General features: G+C 41.8%; 1 long non-coding RNA gene across 2 annotated transcripts in view; it reads left to right on the top strand.

Moving 5' to 3' along the window:
• LOC309371562 overlaps positions 1-12,216 on the top strand; it is a 55,278-nt gene extending 43,062 nt beyond the window's left edge. Inside the window, exon 3 of one of the 2 annotated variants that reach the window (XR_014169199.1) lies at positions 12,140-12,216. This is a non-coding gene — a long non-coding RNA (uncharacterized lncRNA). Of the gene's footprint in view, positions 1-5,553; positions 5,744-12,139 lie in introns of those variants that run through there. The other variant, XR_014169200.1, reaches the window with a different exon arrangement.
• Positions 12,217-18,765: the final 6,549 nt, after the last annotated feature.

The following is an 18,765-nucleotide window of genomic DNA, read 5'->3' as shown; positions in this document are numbered from 1 at the left end:
TGTCCCCTTGGACACACTCCTTCCATTAAACATGCTTTTGTTATTGACATCATAAGAATATATCCCTTGTATGCTGAAATGGGGTAGCTGGCCTTGACATGAAAGCAGTGACATCAGGTTGGGGGGGGGGAGTAAGGAGCAGAATAAAAACAGCTGTTATCCACTTGTACTATTCCTCTCCTCCTTCTTTTCCTCTTAAGAACTGTAAGATAATGATGTGGAACAGTGGGTTGCCTCCAGCCATAAGAGCTTTTTCCACAAAACTGAGTTGCCATGTGTTTGAATCATGACTCTTCCCCACAGTCCCTAATGTGCTCATTTTGGCTCTCCTCATGGCTGCTGGTTGTTTAGTGAGGTGATAAATGTGAAGGAGGAAAACCACCTTTGATAGATACTCAATTGGACACGCGAGTAGGCATGTCTCTGGTAAGTAACCCACTAGTATTAGGAGCGATGGCTGTAGGCTCTTGTTGTGTGATTTTCTTCACTGGGAACAAGTAATAGCTATTCCCCCATATCTAACTAGAGAGCACTAGACTGGTCAGAATTAATCAAGGCACATTTAAAACTATTACAGCTGCCTCAAAAGAACTGTAATAGCTTGGGATAACTTCTCTTGGCTAGGGAATAAGAAATAGCCACATTCTGACAAAGGAGTCCCGTCAAAAACTTGGGGCTTTAAGGGAAGAGACTGATGTTGTTAGAGAGCCATGGAGGGGAGGGGCTTTATTAGTTTAATTTCCATTCAGCCTTCCCTCATCCCCAGACTGTTCCCAAAGATTTCGCTGCGTTGGCCTGGACTGACAGGCCTAAACTGTATGTAACTCCCAGAGGCCTCTGTTCATATTGCTGATGTTGCCAAGTGACTATAGCACAACTCATCCATATCCCTTCTCCCAGCCAATGATTTATGGGCTCAAGATGGATCAACCAGTGGAGGCCATAACTCCCGTCTCTTTGCAGGAGAGAATGGTCATTTCCTCCTTTTAATGAATTGCAATTGTTAGTGGATAATGCTTAAAACTCACTCTCTCTCTCCCACTCTCTTTTTAGGAGGGGAAAAAAATCTATTCTAGAAGTGTGCTGAGGGCACATGTAATGAAAAATGCTCAAAACATCAAAAGAGTCATTTTCAAGTAAACCAGCATTTAGCCCATTATCCTGGCTTTGTTTCTGTGGGGCAGGGAAGCATACCTTAGGGCTACAGCACTAGAAATCAAATGAAAACAGACTCTTCCATGGAATCCTCCCAGTTTGATTATAAGGCAGAAAGAAAAGGTAGTTCTACGACACATTTGCACTTCTCTTTCTGGCCATTTATGGAATGTGCAGGTGCCAAAGCTTTTTTTAAAAAAATCAAAAACAATTCAGTGAGCAATTTCATTTGAATTCTAAGAAAGGTCATGGACTGATGCTGATTTATGGGAATTGTCTTGCTCAGCACTAATACTTGGGAGTCTCTGTTAATACTTGAATCCTGAATGCTGCCAAAGATTTTATCCAACACATATGTTTGTTTCTATGAGGCTGTGAAACTGAAGAGCTCCGGGGCAAGGCACAATGGAAAATATTAAAGGATTGATGAGGCAAGCACTGATGAGCATTGATTTCCCTATAGATATGGATATATAGGGCCAGTCCAAGACATTTTGCCTGAGATGGACCAGATAATGATGCCTGGCTGCTGCTTGCTCCATCACTGCTGTCTCCTCCCCATTGATGCAGCTGGTATCTGTATCTGCAGTGACTATGGCTTGCTCCTCCTCTTCCTCTTTCTTTTTCTTCTCCTCCATCCCCATTGCATCCCACAGTGCCTCATATTGCTGAGGGTGAAGGCCACAGAGAGCCATAGGTAGGGAATGGGTGAATCTGCCGGTTTCATTTCTCTCAGCTTCTCATCACCCCCCCCCCCCAGTCTTAAATTCAGTTCTTCACAGTTGCATCCCAGTTTGTATTAAAAAAAAAACTTCTAATGAATGTCAGTAGCATTTTTGTGTGAATTTCTCCTAACGTACACATAGGTAAAGGTAAAGGGACCCCTGACCATTAGGTCCAGTCGTGACCGACTCTGTGGTTGCAGTGCTCATCTCGCTTTATTGGCCGAGGGAGCTGGCGTGCAGCTTCCGGGTCATGTGGCCAGCATGACTAAGCTGCTTCTGGCGAACCAGAGCAGCGCACGGAAACACCGTTTACCTTCCTGCCAGAGCGGTACCTATTTATCTACTTGCACTTTGATGCGCTTTCGAACTGCTAGGTTGGCAGGAGCAGGGACCGAGCAACCGGAGCTCACCATGTCGCGGGGATTCGAACCGCCGACCTTCTAACCAGCAAGTCCTAGGCTCTGAGGTTTAACCCACAGCGCCACCCGTGTCCCTATACATACTTACACATACTTACATGCAATTTTGTGCTTATTATAAGTGGTTTTTTTGTTACAGTATTCATTAATGCAAAGCACTGCCATGTTATTTCTCCTTTCTTTTGGAACTCCCTGCCCATTAATAGTATTCATTTGTTTTGGTGCCTGCTAAAAACAGCATTTGTTCCAGCAAGCCTATCCATGTAATTGTGTCGCCTGATTTTACTAGGTATAAGTGTTTTAAAACAGCTTATTTTATATTATATTTTAACCTTTTAAAAAATGTAACTAGTTTCTAAAGTTTGTTTTATTAGCATTTTAAATCAATATGTTAGACTTTTAAAGTGCTTAGAGGTATTTTGTTCCAGTATACAGAATGTTAAATAAATAAATGAAAGAAATTATGTTTCTATCTTACTCTTAATATATAAAGCTCAGAGCATCTTAGAGTCTGTTTCCAATGGCCTCCCAGTCACTGATCAGGTCCACAACTCATTAGTTTCACCATTCCTTTAGGATTAGGAGCTGCAAGACCAATCAGAAATTGACAAAATGCTTCTTAGAAGGTATCTGAAATAATAGGTATGTTGAAGGGAAGATGGAGTAAATCTTCTACTGCAAATCTACATCTGGGATGTTTAATAGCTACTATCAAAATCAAAGATGGCATTCACTGGAAACTGGGATTTGCTCTGAAATACCAATTTAATATAGATAATTCTTTGTGATTTCTGGGGGGGATTTAATCAAAGTATTATCAGCCAAGCTTTGTTAGCATTAATTGGGTCTTCTGGAATTTGGGAGTATATGTTGGTGCAAATAAATGAGCTTTGCCTACAGAAAATCCTTAAAGGGGTAAGGTTATTATTGGATGGCCGATGACGAACGTACGCTCAACCCAAATAGTATTAGACTTAGTGATAAAATATTCTACAATAGTTTGATAAGGAAATATTAAAATTCTTTGAAACCTGCCGTGTTCTTTGTGAGTTGAGGCTAAGGTCCAGAAATATGGCTTTTATGATTGGCATTATGTTTTTATGCTGCCTTATTGCTTAGCTGTGCCACATTTTATATTTTATTGTCAGGTGGGGTTTGTGTTTGTTAGAGATTATAAATATCTTTGTGAAGGAAGTTCCTTAAAAAGGAAACTGAGAATGTGTTAAATAGTTCCTTAAAAAGCAGCATATCCATTCTAAATATACTAATAATGACAATAGTAATAAACACTTCTTGTCCTTGATTTCAGTACACTGTGACTCAATTAAGTCTATGATTATGATCCAGCTTTCTAAAAGGGGGAAATGGTGGCAATGAAGAAAAAGGAAACCAAATCACAAAAATGGGGAAAGGGAAATGTCTTGACCATTGGAGAGAGGGGTGCTCTTTGAGACATAGGGAGAAGTTTGAGAGAAAGCATGGAGGGAGAGTGGGGGCTGATAATATATGGGTTGTGCATAATAGAAGGAGATATAAGAGAGAAGATGTTGTAGTCTGAGCAGAGAGATTGAGATTGCAGGGGTTTGGACCAGATGACCCATGGAGTTCCTTCCAACTCTACAGCTCTATGATTCTATAAGTGTGCTAGAACTCCACTTAGTAGCAGCAGTAGTAGTAATAATACTTTATTATTTGTACCCCGCCCATCTGACTGGGTTGCCCCAGCCACTCTGGGCAGCTTCCAGCATAGTGTATTTGGCAGATAGGTAAAGGTAAAGGACCCCTGGATGGTTAAGTCCAGTCAAAAGCGACTATGGGGTTGTGGCGCTCATCTCGCTTTCAGGCCGAGGGAGCTGTCGTTTGTTCACAGACAGCTTTCTGGGTCATGTGGCCTGCATAACTAACCCGTTTCTGGCGCAACAGGACACCATGACGGAAACCAGAGAGCATGGAAACACTGTTTACCTTTCCGCCGCAGTGGTACCTATTTATCTACTTATACTGGTGTGCTTTCAAACTGCTAGGTTAGCAGGAGCTAGGACTGAGAAACGGGAGCTCACCCCGTCACGTGGATCCAAACCGCCAACCTTCTGATTGGCAAGCCCAAGAGGCTCAGTGTATTGCATAGTGTATTTGGTATGAAGATTGTGATTGTTACGTTTCATATTTGCCATGTCTGGCCCATGTAGGTTTATGGAAGCACTCCAAAACAACTATCTATTTGCAGAGTGTTGTCTCCAGAGGATGGGCAAAGCACAGATTGCACAAAAGCAATTTATATGGCTTCATATTTTATTTTGTTTTAAATACAAGTAACCGAATTCAGCTTGTCTTGCATCCCATTCCTAGAATTAGCTCACCAGATAGAACACTGAGGATATTGTGACAGACATTTAGTTGTAAAGGAAAGTGATATTACTTTTTTTTTTTTACAAAAAAGGACAACACAATTTAAAAGATACTGTTCAGAGAGAGGAGGGGGAAACATTCATAGTTAATAAAACAAAATAGTATTCCCAAACCTACAGAGGGTTCCATACAACGGCTGCCATCGTTGAAAATCTTCCAAAGGCTTTTGTCTGGAAGCATTGCTGAAAAGATCAATTTTAAATAGCTCTGGCTGTAAACAAGGCATCCACTGTTTCTTTTTCAAGCGAAAACCCTTCTGTATATTATCATTATTTCAATGCTTCAGCAAACAGGTTGCTTAAAAATATATATCCATGTTCAGTCATAAAAGGCAGGTTGCAAACGCAATAACATTTTTTATGTGAAAATGATTGCACTAACTTCAGCTATTTCACTGCACATATGCTTTTATGAATGATTTTTACTATTAGAATCACTGTCACCAATAAAATAGACTAGCGCATTAGCTTTATAAAGAAAATTAAGGTGATTTTTCTTTTAATAGCAATCGTCAGGAAGAAGGGCACCAAAAAGAATGCCAAAAAAGCAACCCTGCTCTGATTTAATAATATCAGTTTCCATAATTTTTTATATATATTTCCCCCCTTTCCCTCAGATTTTGGTCGTGTGCCAAAGGATAATTTCCACTACACCAGTTGTGTTCCATAAAAAAAATGGTAAAAATCAATTAGAGTCATATATTCTTGAAGAGCACCTAAATATATGGAAATGTTATTAAGTTAAAGCCTATTTTGTTGTTTCTGGCAATGCTTCTCCAAATTGTGTCCAAACCACTTTGTTTCACTGCAGAATAAAGGAAGCTATGTGTTTTCTTTTCTTGGCAGGTTAGGGTAGAACTAATACAGAGAGGAACTGCCTTGTACAGCATGGGGTGCCGCGGAAGCTGGTTAACCAATGACATCACCCCCACCACAAAGGCCAGTCTCCAGGCTTTGGAAATCAGAACAAGCTGCTGTCCAGTCACGGGTGCCATTGACTGAAAGATATATACTGTTAACAGAGCAGGGGGTGGGGGAGAAGGCATGTAATTCCATAATGAAATTTCACCTATGAGCTTATACACACTGCATGCAAGTTAATGCACTGCTGAACAATACTTTGCTGTTGAGTATATCTCTGGTCCCACGGATATTAATGTGCACAGATTAATTTTTTTAAAAAAATACAACCCTGGGTATAATTTCAGATAAGGTCTCATGTAAATAACCATTTTTGCATTGTGAGAATGTGTATCCAGCAAATAGAGGAGATGGTCTCCTTATGGAGAACTGGGCAGCAAAGTTTCTAAGAGTGAGTTAAATGGTGGTGCTGGTTACAGAGACTCTGTTCTGTTCCAAGTACTGAGGCAAGACAAGGGTACCATGGACAGCTCCCTGCCCAACTCAGATTGGCTACTTCATGAGAACATAGTTTGTAAACCCTCTCAGTTGTTGTTTCAGCAACAGTCAGCTAAAGCTCTGTCTCAATAGCTACTGTATCTCCACCTTCACTGAGAGGAGTCTTTTCATTTAAAAGGACCCTGTTAGTGGAGTAGGAGAGCTGAAAAAAATCACATCTGGCAACCAATGAGCCCCTTTGGTTTCAGATAGTACATGGGTAAGGGTAAAGGAACCCCTGACCATTAGGTCCACTCATGGCCGACTCTGGGGTTGCGGCGCTCATCTCGCTTTATTGGCCGAGGGAGCCGGCATACAGCTTCCGGGTCATGTGGCCAGCATGACTAAGCTGCTTCTGGCAAACCAGAGCAGTGCATGGAAACGCTGTTCACCTTCCCGCTGGAAACACCCTATTTATCTACTTGCACTTTGACGTGCTTTCGAACTGCTAGGTTGGCAGGAGTACATGGGTAGATGAGTCTAAAAAGCTTGGAGCACACATTTTCTCAGTCCTCTAGCGGCTATGGTGGCTCATTTACCAGTTGTATTTAACATTATCTCTGGAAGTGTATACTCAATTCTGACCAAACTAAGCCTCCTAGAGCACAATATACATCCAGAGGCTTCGTTCGGTCAGAATCGAGTATACATTTCCAGAGCTAACACTAAATACTTTACTTCTGGTAAATGACCCACCAACCGCTAGAGGGCCATGAAAATTTGTGTTCCAGACTTTTTAGGATCATCTACTCGTGTACTATCAGAAACCCAAGGGGCACAATTGCACCAGGCTTTTGAGCTGGTGTTCTTGAAGGAGGGCAGAAGGATACTGGCACCATGGACTCTTCTTGTGGAAGTGCTTCCTTTTTGTTGGGTGCTTCTGGGACTGGGCCTCAAGATCTGCCCCTGAATCTCTGAGCTCATCTCCTGGAGGAGAGCTTGACCTTAGGATCACAACTGGCTAAGCTGCAATATACATATAACATGCAGTGAAGGAAACTTCAGCATGGGCCTAGCATATCCTATCTCCAGTCAGTCCCTTCATCTCCCCTGATGACGGAGGTTGTACAGTCATAAAAGTTAATGCTTGCACTTTTTCTAACTGCTTGAAGTTCCTTACGTAAGTTCTCCAGTGTTCATTACAGGAACACAATAATAGGCTAGTCCAGTATTTATGATCCGCATATTATAGGTGGGGAGTGAGACTGAGAAATAATGGTTTGAATAAGGTCACCAAATGAGATTATGGTTGAACTGACATTTGAATAATGGATCCTAGGCTCATAGGTGATGCTTTTAATAACTATACTTCACCAGGTTTGAGGCCTGATTCATGGGCACTTGGAAATAGGGCATCTGGGAGCTGTTCAATATGCAAAGGATCTGTGTTTTCTACTAAATTTTCAAGAAAAAACCCAAACCCCGTACCTCTATATAAGGAAGTCATAGACTCAGTTCAGAAATCATGCCAAATCATGGCTTGTGAGTCATATATTTTGCATCCCAAACCATTTTTGAGCTTCCAAATGCATACCAATCATATCATGGTTTAAAACTATTTGCTTTCATTCCATTTCTTTCCTCTCAGTAATCAGCTTTAAAAATTCATTCCTTCTCCATAGTCCAGAAGCACAGCATGGAGGGCCAGCAATGGCCATATCTATAGTCAAGCAATTCAGATATCATGCCAAACCATAATTAGCAAAAACAAATAATGGTTTGTAAACCCTCTTCAAACCATGGTTTCTGATTCTGGTTTGCTGGCTGCACACAAACCATGATTTGGCTGTGAGTCCTAGAAGACCTTCTCCCTGCCTGTATGCCATTTTTTCCCACTTGGCCTGGGAAGGTGCGGCGTTGACTGACTCCAGCTGCAAAACCTGAGGCTGCTGAAGAAGCCAGAGACCATCTTGGGTCTAAGTGCAGACCCAAGTCATCAAGCCTAAGCTTTCAGAGCTGCTACCTGTCATGAAGCACCATGAGCAGGATTGGCTGCAGCAGATATGTTCTATGCTTAAGATAATATTTTATTCTTTTGCTGATTATACTGTTTTAAATGTGCATTTGATATTTGACTTCATTTAGTAATTCTTTCTTTTTGAACGTTTTAGATAAAAATATATTCGGTTAACTTTGCTACATTAAATGTGCATTCTGTAGTTGATCTCCTTTGCAATGTTTTATTTTGAAATCTTTAAGATAATATTTTAGTTTCCTGTTAATTATGTTGCTTTGAATGTATGCTTTATATCAAACTTCTTCAGTAATGGTTTATTCTGGATTGTGTCATTCATTGTAAATGCTTTGAGGTTTACCGCCTTAAAAATATAAAGTGGTATAGAAAGGAAATAAATAATAGATAAAATAAAATAAAATAAAAATTGTTTATCAGTTCAGACATCACACCAAGCCATAGTTAAGGTTTAGTGTGAGTCAGCTCATAGTTTCTTTTGAAGTGTGATGAACTCTTGTGAAATACGAAGAACCAAAAGTGAAGGAACTTTGGAAAGAATGAAGAAAACAAGGAGATAGTTCAAAGCAAGTTGTACAGAGGTCATTAGTGTGAAGCATACATGTGAACTCAATGATAGAGCAACCAAAATAATGTATCTGCTCTTGCATAGGCCCTGCCCATTTCAATGGCCATTGCATATGTCCACAATGCAGAGTTGAGCTCTGAGAATGCACCAGTTACCTCACCACACCTCTCTATAAGCCTTTGGTATAGTTTGGCAATGTATTTGCATCAATATGGCTTAACACCTAGAGATGCTTTTGTATGCATCGACAAAAAAGCACATGGACTTCCTTGCACAGAAGCCGCTCAATAGGAAAATGGCATTTGCTGCACTGTTTTAAGGCAACTATCCCACCTGCACTTCCTTGGGAGTAAGTCCCGTAAGTGAACATAATAGGGTTTACATCCAAGTAAAGATACTTAGAGCTTGGCAATGCATGAATGCTTTCTTTATACACTTAGGGTATGGAGGACATAAATCAGGGGAAGCCCTACCATTAGGTAGAGTGTGGCAAGTGCCTCAGGCGGCAGATGCTCAGCAGCACGAACAGCAACCCCATTGTGATCTTCCTGATCCCCCAGACATTCACCTCTGCTGCCACACGGCCTCTGGGCCTTCTTATATAGGGCCCAGATGTGGTGGATGGTGTTATTCCATCACCAATGCTAAAGTAAGACTCGGTTGTCAGTCTAGTTGGCTTATAGCAGTGGAGATGGAAGAGGAGCCCATTTTGTCCTTCACTACAGGCAACAAAGCACCTTGGGTTAGCCCTGATTAAAATGTAATATCAGGGCAACACCCACAGGCTTCATTGGATTACATAATTACTTTCTGCTGAAGAAGATGAACAGAAAAATCCACGGACCATCAATCTAGCAATAAATAAGTTATGATCTGAAAGTTTATACTGCAACAAGCATTAATGTTGTTTGAAAGTCCCTGGCCTCTTCCTCGGGATCCTCTTGCCTATTTATATATTTTATTTTATTTTGCAATGCCTAAAGTTAGCGTTTCAGTATAAATGGCGACATCTATGCAAATTTTACATTAAATAATTCATACCCCTCAGGCTTCCTTGCTTTGCAGAACGCATTGCCAAATCAGAAGGCAAACCTTTAATTTACTGTTTTTCTGCACTGGTCATGCGCTTGTGTGTTTGTGTGCGCGCGCATGCATGTGTACAAGTGTGATTGATCGCCCTTGGCATGCTCCAAATATATTTTGAAATAACTGTACGTTAATTCTATTAGAGAGAGAACAATAAAACAAGAGTCTTTGGCGTTAGTTCTATCTATCATGGGAGTGCTGACACTGTCAACTGTAATTCCAGTGACTTTTGCTCTTAGTAGCAATAAAGCTATTTCTTCAGATTATTCTATCCTGCCCTCAGGGGCACTTATCCTGAAGTATAACCTTTTTCTCACACATGCTACTAGCAACAAAGTCTCCACAGCAATTACGTATCTTCTTCCCTACCAGTAGCAATGTCGCAGGCTGAAATGCTTCTTTCAAAGAGTCCGGATGAGCACGCCAGTGTTTTATTCCATCAAACCTTTGACCTTGCTAAGAGTTCTAATGTGTCCCCTCGCCTGTTTTGAAATCTTGTTCAGCTAAAACTCCAAAAGGACGTCAGAAATCTGAAAGCCAGTGTTCCATTGGAAGAAGAAAGGCTTTATTTACATGCACAGATATGCCATTATCTTACTTAGCATCCAATCATAGCACTGTTTTCAAAAAGTATACCAGTGTAAGATATTAAGGCAGGACTGCTGGACTACTGGCGTCCTCCCTTGGTATTAAGTCCCCATTTCAGCCTGCTAATGGGTGCCATGTGCCAGGGCCAGGTAGCACTAAAAGGTGCGCCAAATACTAGTACTGTATTGTTTGAAAGTCTTCAGGATTCTGTCATTTCATTTTATTTTTGCAATGCCTAAAGTCAGTGTTTCAGAACCCTACATTCAGTTCCAGACATGGGACGGCAATTTCTGCTCCCCTTTCTCTTTTCACTGGAATTCTCTGATGTTGCTAGTTGTGATAACTTTGTTGAACTGAAGAAAGTGGCCAAAATGTAGGGTTGCCATATTGTGAACAGGTGTTCTTTTTTGGGGGGGAGGTGTTGAGCTTTCTTGGGAACATCCCCCTCCCCAATTATGTTTTTGGGGTTTTTTAAAGCTTTTTTAATTTTTAAAAAAGTCCTTCTTGCCATACATCTGGGTTTTTCCAGACATTTTGCCAATTCAGCAAAAATCCACCCAGATGCCATTTTGACAGCCTGATTCCCGAATGTGTCCGGAAAACCCGGACATATGGCAGCCCTACAAAATGGCCGCCTTGAAGCTCCACACATGCACACTGTGATGTGAAGCTCTCTATACTGAGACTTCCAAACTGGAAGTACTCCTGACTATGCTTCGGAAAGAACAAAACTTTAGAAAAGCTATATTTGTGCTCACACTGCCACAGGGCCCTTCACACGAAGGCTTCCCATCCGGCAGGACTTCCTGGAGTGACCACGTGACCATGCAATGGCTTTAAAAATTATTAGATCTCACTGAATTGTGCCCCTTGTGATTAGAAATATATGCGTCCCAATTAGTAGAGCAGATTAATTACAGGAATATAAATTCTCCTACTAATTAAAATGAATACCCATAAAAACGCTATTGCTGACCCCAATAAAAACATATTGCAGAGTATGTAGAAAGGTATGTATCCCTTGCAGGGTTTCTTCAAAGTGAACCACAGTTTGCACCAACATTGCAGTTAATCATTATTAACCAGTGCCGGGATGTTTTAATGCAAAAAATGATGGGTACTGCTGGAAAAAATAAATGGTACAATTTTAGGCGAAGGGGTGAGGTGGGGGAACAAGTTTGTGCTGTCATTTTTATATCGTTTCTTCACTTTTGCTTGATGATGCAAAGCCATAATTCTATCATTTAATATTGTATAGACAACATTTTAAAAATAAATAAATCTCTAAACCAAAAGTGTTAACCCTTTTGAGTTAGTGGCTGAGATCATTTCAGATTAAATTTTGGTCATGGAATCCTCTGCGAGAGCTCACAATCCCTGCCAAAGACACATTTGTTAACTTTAAATGCCAAAAAAAGCAGAGCATTAGATCATCAGAGGTATTTTACTTCACAAATAGATGTTTTGATACAACATCTGATCTTGCAGTACTGATTACGTATGGCAGATTCCATCTGAAGTAAAACTAGATTTCACTTGCGATCTGATTACCATCTCTGGCTACAGTCCTTGAAGTATGGAATTTAACAATACAACTAGGAGTGTGTCCCCCCCCCATCTCTTGGCATGCCTTAGTTATAGCTTCACATTCTTTTTACCTTTTTCAATTATGGTGGTTTCATAAAGGCAAAAAACAAAACAAAATTAAATTAAAGCAATGGTTGCAATTATTTTAAAAATGCCTTAAAGAATACCCTAGGGATTAATTCAGAATGAAAATGATAAATAACCATGCATTAATACATCTTTTTTATGTCTAGAAGGCCACACAACATTTCCCCGGCATATGTGACAGCATAGACCCCCCCCCAACTTGAACAAAGGTAAGGCCCTTTTCATTTTTGTGAGATGTTAAGTAACTTTAGTACTGTAATGCTTACAGGTCCACTGTTCCTTTTGCAAGGGAGAAGGATAAGGAGAATACCAGAATGAATGGAGTGCTTTTGGAAGAACAGCCACTACCCTTGACATTGACCCTTGGTCAATATTAGTCCGTATTACAAAACATTGGAAACATGAAAGCTAATAACAGGCCTTTTTTTCAACTGGAACTCCATTCCGGCACCTCTCTGGTAGGTGCCATTGCCATTATGAGAGAACAAGGGAGGTGTTCACAGTGAGTTCCAGCACCTCTTTTTCTAGAAAAAATAGCACTGGCTACTAATAGTTCTGCTTCTGTTTGCCATTAATTGTGAACATCAATATGTGCAGACTTCAAAGAGGGGACACCCACAAGCAAGGCAGTAAGGTTTCCAATGCATTAGCTCAGAGATAGCCCTCTTGGTGTTTTGAATTACAACTCCCATCAGCCCTGATCAGCCTAGCCAATGGTAGGGGATGATGGGAGTTGTAATCCACAATCCTGGGGGGGGGGGAGCAGAGCACCGTGTTAGCTCTCCCAGCAACTGCCAATTCAAATAGCTTGTCAGGATATGCTGGCCAAGCTCCACATTTATACGTCGCAATATAAAACGATGCATTCTCCAAGTTATGGAGAGATATTTAAATCTGAAGCTTTCAGCTGGAAAACAACATTGCTTTAATTCTAGCCTGTTCTTTAACCACACAATAAAGGTAACAAGCAAGGACATGGGTGATGCTGTGGTTTAAACCACATAGCCTAGGACTTGAGGATCAGAAGGTCAGCGGTTCGAATCCCTGCGATGGGGTGAGCTCCCGTTGCTCGGTCCCTGCTCCTGCCAACCTAGCAGTTCAAAAACACGTCAAAGTGCAAGTAGATAAATAGGTACCGCTCTGGCGGGAAGGTAAACGACGTTTCCATGTGCTGCTCTGGTTTGCCAGAAGCAGCTTAGTCATGCTGGCCACATGACCTGGAAGCTGTACGTCGGCTTCCTCGGCCAATAAAGCGAGATGAGCGCCGCAACCCAAGTGTTGGTCACAACTGGACCTAATGGTCAGCGGTCCCTTTACCTTTATCTTTACTAAAGATAACAAGCACACCAGTGCAGTTTGTGCTGACATAAAAATCACGTCAATATCTAGCATGATTGTGGAATATAAAAGCAGGTTTACCACTAGGATCCAGAGCTGTGCTTTATCTAACAAATGCTGAGTCCTGCTTGCCTGCCTGTCTGCCTTTAAGGGAAAACGGACTGTACAAGATAGAAGATGCTGATTTCAGAATTTGTTTCCACTATTTGTTTAATATTTATAGAAAACATGGCATTTAGGGCTCCAGAGCAGAAATAATTTACATTGTGCACAGGGAACAGCTTGGGCCCCTGGCACAGGAGCCAACTCCTAGGGGCTGAGGTCCCTTCGGTTTCCCCAATAAAATAATTGAGGCTGCCCCCGCTGCCGAGTTGTTGGTCAGTGCCATTCAAATGGTGTGTATGCACCAAGTCATGTGATCAATTATGCAGGGTGGGGCTTACCTGCCCCCCAAAATTTTATTCAAGTTGGCACCCCTGGGTCACTGCTAGCCCCTTGTAGCATCTCATCCAGCAGTACTCTCACACTGCATGCAGTTACTTTTTCCTATCCGTGGAGGGGCCTTCCAGTTACTGACTGCATTTCTTTGCAGTCTAAGCTGCTTAGCTGTCCGCATTCTGGATCTCTCCAGCCGCACCTTCCTCTTGGGTGACTGGCATCTGGACTTCCAGGTCACTAGTTTGCTAAGCTCAGGAATTTCTGTGTTTGGCACAGTTCAGAAAAACTGCTGCAGGCTTTATTTTCCCAACTATTATCTAAATTCTAACATTTTACTAACATTTCTAATGCCCACTAACGCTAGATCTGTAACAGTTAAAAAACAAACAAACCTGATGACCTGGTTGTATATGCAGAGATGATAGAGAGGATAAAGATAGGTTTATTTATCCCCAATGTGATTCCTTCTTGGTTAGGCCCTGCACCACATTCTTACTTAGTGTCATAGATAGCCAGCCTATGCTTTCTCTCATATGCTTTGAACTAGAACTCCCATTGGCACTAGCCATCATGGACAATGGTCAGGAATGATGGAAGTTGTAATCCACAACAGCTGGAAGCCACCACATTGGCTGATTCTGTTCTATATGGTGCATCAACACCTCTTTTTCATGTTACACAAGCACAGCAGAAATTAGCAATGCAAGAATGCCATTGATTATAAAATGAATGTAATAAAATGCAATTTACCATAGTACAACTTGAAAATATACAACTTAGAAAGCAGCACATCATTGGAAACTAAGAGTATATTTAATGGTGTTTTTTTAAAAAAAATATTTTCTCCTAATTTCCTAAAGATCTAAGCTTCTTTAAGGACAATTGAGACTCATCATTTTGATCTTGAACAAATGTGCATCTGAATCACTGAGTAATTTTCCTTTTGTGCCACTTCATAAATCAAAACAAGTCTGTGGATTAAAACAATCTTTTCTCTGTGAAAATATTTGAAACTGTACTGCCAAATTGCATGCAGGGTTTTCAACGTGATATGATTTGAAATAGCCAGGAGAGATAAAAGGCATGAAAATTGGGATTTATTAATGAATAGGGGAATAAAAATACTGTCTCCTGTAATACGGAGAGGAGATAAACATTATGAAAAGAAGTATGTCACATACTTAGTGGCCCCATATCTCAAGTGAGGAAATGCATGTTTCATTCAAAATAATAATAATGAAAAGACAAAAGCTGAATCATAAGTTTTAGAGCACTGACTTCTGATGAACACAGATGCAGTAGACACTGGATGCACCCAGCACCTCACAGGATTAAATTTCATTGAGATTCCTTGATGTCATTGGTAAAAAATCAGGCCTTAGTGCTCCAGGAAGGCACTTAAGCACGTACCTGCCTTGAAGTGGGTCAGTAGTCTCAATGAAATCAATGGGACTGGTCACATGTTTTAAATTAAGCATACATTTTAAGTGCTTTGCTGGATTTGAGCCGACAGGCTCTTACTGTTTCTTCTGTGAGAAATTGGCAAACACAGGTTATACTGATTCCAGTGTGTGGAAGACAGTCCCTTCCTTCCTTCCTTCCTTCCTTCCTTCCTTCCTTCCTTCCTTCCTTCCTTCCTTGGGTGAATTAAGGAACATTTTCCAAAAGCTTTCCATGGTTCCTCAGATGTGGTGTTCACAGCCAGTGGTGCCTCTTTTGAAGTCCTATGGGAGACTTTGTCTCCACCTCGTATTTGTTTTTGTTTCTTTTTCAATTCAATCTTACTGGCTGTTTAGTTGCACAGGTGTGCTTTTATAGTAATGAAATCATCATTGCATGATATGGCCAGCTAATTGCGCCCATCGCGTTTCACAGGAGCATCAGAGTGTGTCGAGGGAGGAAGGGAATAGATAGAGGATCCTTTCCCCACTTTACATTATCCCCCACTTCCAATAATTGCACACCTGGGCTTCAGAAGGCTTCCTCATAGTTTCCACTAAGTGGAAGATGCTCCATGAGGCTGTGTGAGATATGGAAGAGTCATATTACATATGGTGCCAAAGTGGAGTCTTTCCACACAGCAATTCCAATCCATACCAAAAGCAATAGCTACATAGATCCACTATGAAGAGGCAGCTTCCTATTGCGGCCACAGTGTGTTATGTTTGTGGTGTAACATGCAAAGCAATAGCTCTGAACTTTTTTTTGGGGGGGGGGGAGAGATGTGGAATTAAAACAGGCAAAAAATGTATTTTATATTATGGCACATCTCCCACAGCAGCCAACATGTAGCACATAATCTTTCTCAAAGATTCCGAACGGTCCAGGAAAATTGTTACCACTTGGGCTTAGAAGGTTGAAGTTACTCTATGTTTTTCTCCAAGCTCCCCATTGTTCCCACTCAGACCAGTCTATTTGCAATGAGGAGTACCACAGGATGCTTATTGCAGTTCCAGCACCTCTTGAAGCAGCAACAAAGTCCCCCTCCATCCCCTCTTTAAGGCCACATCCACACAATAAATTTCAAGCACTGGTATACCACGTTAGGGGAAGGGGGGTGGGATATTAGGGGAAGGGAAGTACCTCTGGTGGGAGACACATCGTGCTCCCTCTGGGGTAGCTTGCCCACCTTTGGTCCCCACCCAGCATTCAGGTCTCACCTGTGGCACTGAGAAGCTGCCAGCACAAGACAGCGGCCAAACCTCAGAAAATGGTTTCAAGTGGCTGGCTAAACCAGGTGAGGGAAGCCGATGGGTCTTATGGGTCCTCAGTGAGTTAGGGACATTTCCTGCATGCAAAGACAGGCTCCAGGGTATTGAGCAGATGAGACCAATAGTGGGTTCAACAGTCAAGAAGGCGGTTACTGCATGTGCTGTAGAGGGAAATAAGGGGCAGATGGGACTCGCCAACCTGGGAAGATAGCCATTCCAGGAGAAGGAAAACTCTGATCCTAGACTTCCACTGCCTTGCGACTATGCCCATTCATGAGAAAGGCTTCAGGAGTAAATTCCAAGGAAAAATCTGTATCTGCTGCCTTGAGGGACATATTCAGGAGAAGAAAAGAGTAAGGAGTAAACCCTACAGAAATCCGGAGTGCAGTCCCTCAGGAGGTTAGATGGCATCTTGTATATCTCCTTCCAGCAAATCCTGCAGCCAGGCTGGTGCCAAATGTATTTCTATGCTGTCCTTTGGACCACATCAGCTATATCATCTGGGCAGCCCAGGACCTCCATATACACAGCTCAGGCTTGCACCCTGGAGTGGTCATTTTGGTGCTGCTAATGCAGCAAAAACAACGCGGGAGGCAGCAGTTACCAGTTTCTGCAGCCAAAACAGGCGCTGTGATTCTTGAGTGGTTTGACTTCAGCCCCAGAGGTGCACTCCACAGTCTCTCCACTCTTGAGACAGACAGATGCCAACAACAACAACAAATATCACTTGAACATGAATGGCTACCCCCAAAAGAATGTGGGAGCTAAAGTTTGCCAAGGTTCCTAAAGCCTGTTACGAGACCCCCATATGCCTCAAAGAGCTACAATTCCCTACGTGGTTTAACAACCAATCCCTCTTCCTAGGAAACTCTGAGGAAAGTAGCTTTGTTGTGCGAGGGAGATATAGAGATTTCCTAACAACCCTCAGCAACTTTAAAGAACTGTAGTTCTCAGACTTATCTGAGGGAAGTTCTGACCATCACAATGGTATAACTTTAAATGTATGGTGTGGATGTGGTGTAATAGAGCGGTGGCAATGCTCTCTTTCCTCGCCTCTGTCATGGTAAGCCACTCTGCCCCTGAGAAACATTACAATTTTGGCCAGCCTCTGAAAACTGCAGAAAAAATACTTGGAGGGCGTGTGCTTTTTGCTTTGTGTGTATGCGTGCATTTTGTAAGGAAGTATAAGGAAAAACTGAGTATAAGGACTGGGCTTCTAAAATGAGCTGTTTCAGAAGCTGATATTCTTTACTGAGTTCCACTGTGGAATAAATCCTTGCACCCACCTCCCTCTACTCTATCTTTATTTTCAAAAAGAAAAGAAAATTAATGGAAACAGACCTGAAAACAAACAAAGGATGTTTGCTCAGTGAAAAAAGACAGGTATTAAACTGACAAAGTGGTGACGGAGAACAACAAAAACAGGGCCGTTTGCAGATAATGGAGAAAAAGTACCTGTTGGCCCATGTCATTTGCTCTGCGACAGCTAATTATCAGAGCAAACCTCCCTTTACTGCTTTCATGGACTGCACTCTGCTTTTGTCTATGCATTAAATTGTTGACACCTCTTTCTTTTCAAGTCAGCCATGGGTTTAGGCATTAAAGCTAAATTCCTTGGGGACGGTGTTTGACATTCCAGAAAGTGTTAGAGGCACTCCCATATCCCTGGAGGTGTTATAGACAGGGCATGGAAGGGAAAGTGGTGTTTTCTAACCAGATGAGGTGTTTTGATTCACTAAGAGGCAGCATGATCTCCTAATTAAGGTTGCAGGGTGAGTTTCCAGAATGCTTCACATTTCCTGGCCTTGGCCACAAACACAGTAGCAAATAGTCATCAAAGTGGTACCCTAGGATTTTCTTTTTTTTGTTCCTAATCTCAGATAGTAGTGGTGGACTTAGCTTTCAGTTAAGCAGCATGTAACATGGAAAGCAGGCATTTCGAATTTGAACCATCCCCTTCATATGGTACGTATCATTTCAAATTATCTGGTAAATAAATGGATTGCGTACAGACATAGACTTTGTGTGGATAAATATGACAGTATTTGGAATGTAAAGGTAAAGGGACCCCTGACCATTAGGTCCAGTCGCGGACAACTCTGGGGTTGCAGCGCTCATCTCGCTTTATTGTTCGAGGGAGCCGGCGTACAGCTTCCGGGTCATGTGGCCAGCATGACTAAGCCACTTCTGGCGAACCAGAGCAGCGCCTGAAAACGCTGTTTACCTTCCCGCCGGAGCAATACCTATTTATCTACTTGCACTTTGACGTGCTTTCAAACTGCTAG

Source organism: Podarcis melisellensis (assembly GCF_964234715.1).
Source record: "Podarcis melisellensis genome assembly, chromosome: 6".
Lineage (NCBI taxonomy): Eukaryota > Metazoa > Chordata > Lepidosauria > Squamata > Lacertidae > Podarcis > Podarcis melisellensis.
This window is presented reverse-complemented; position numbering and strand designations above follow the sequence as displayed.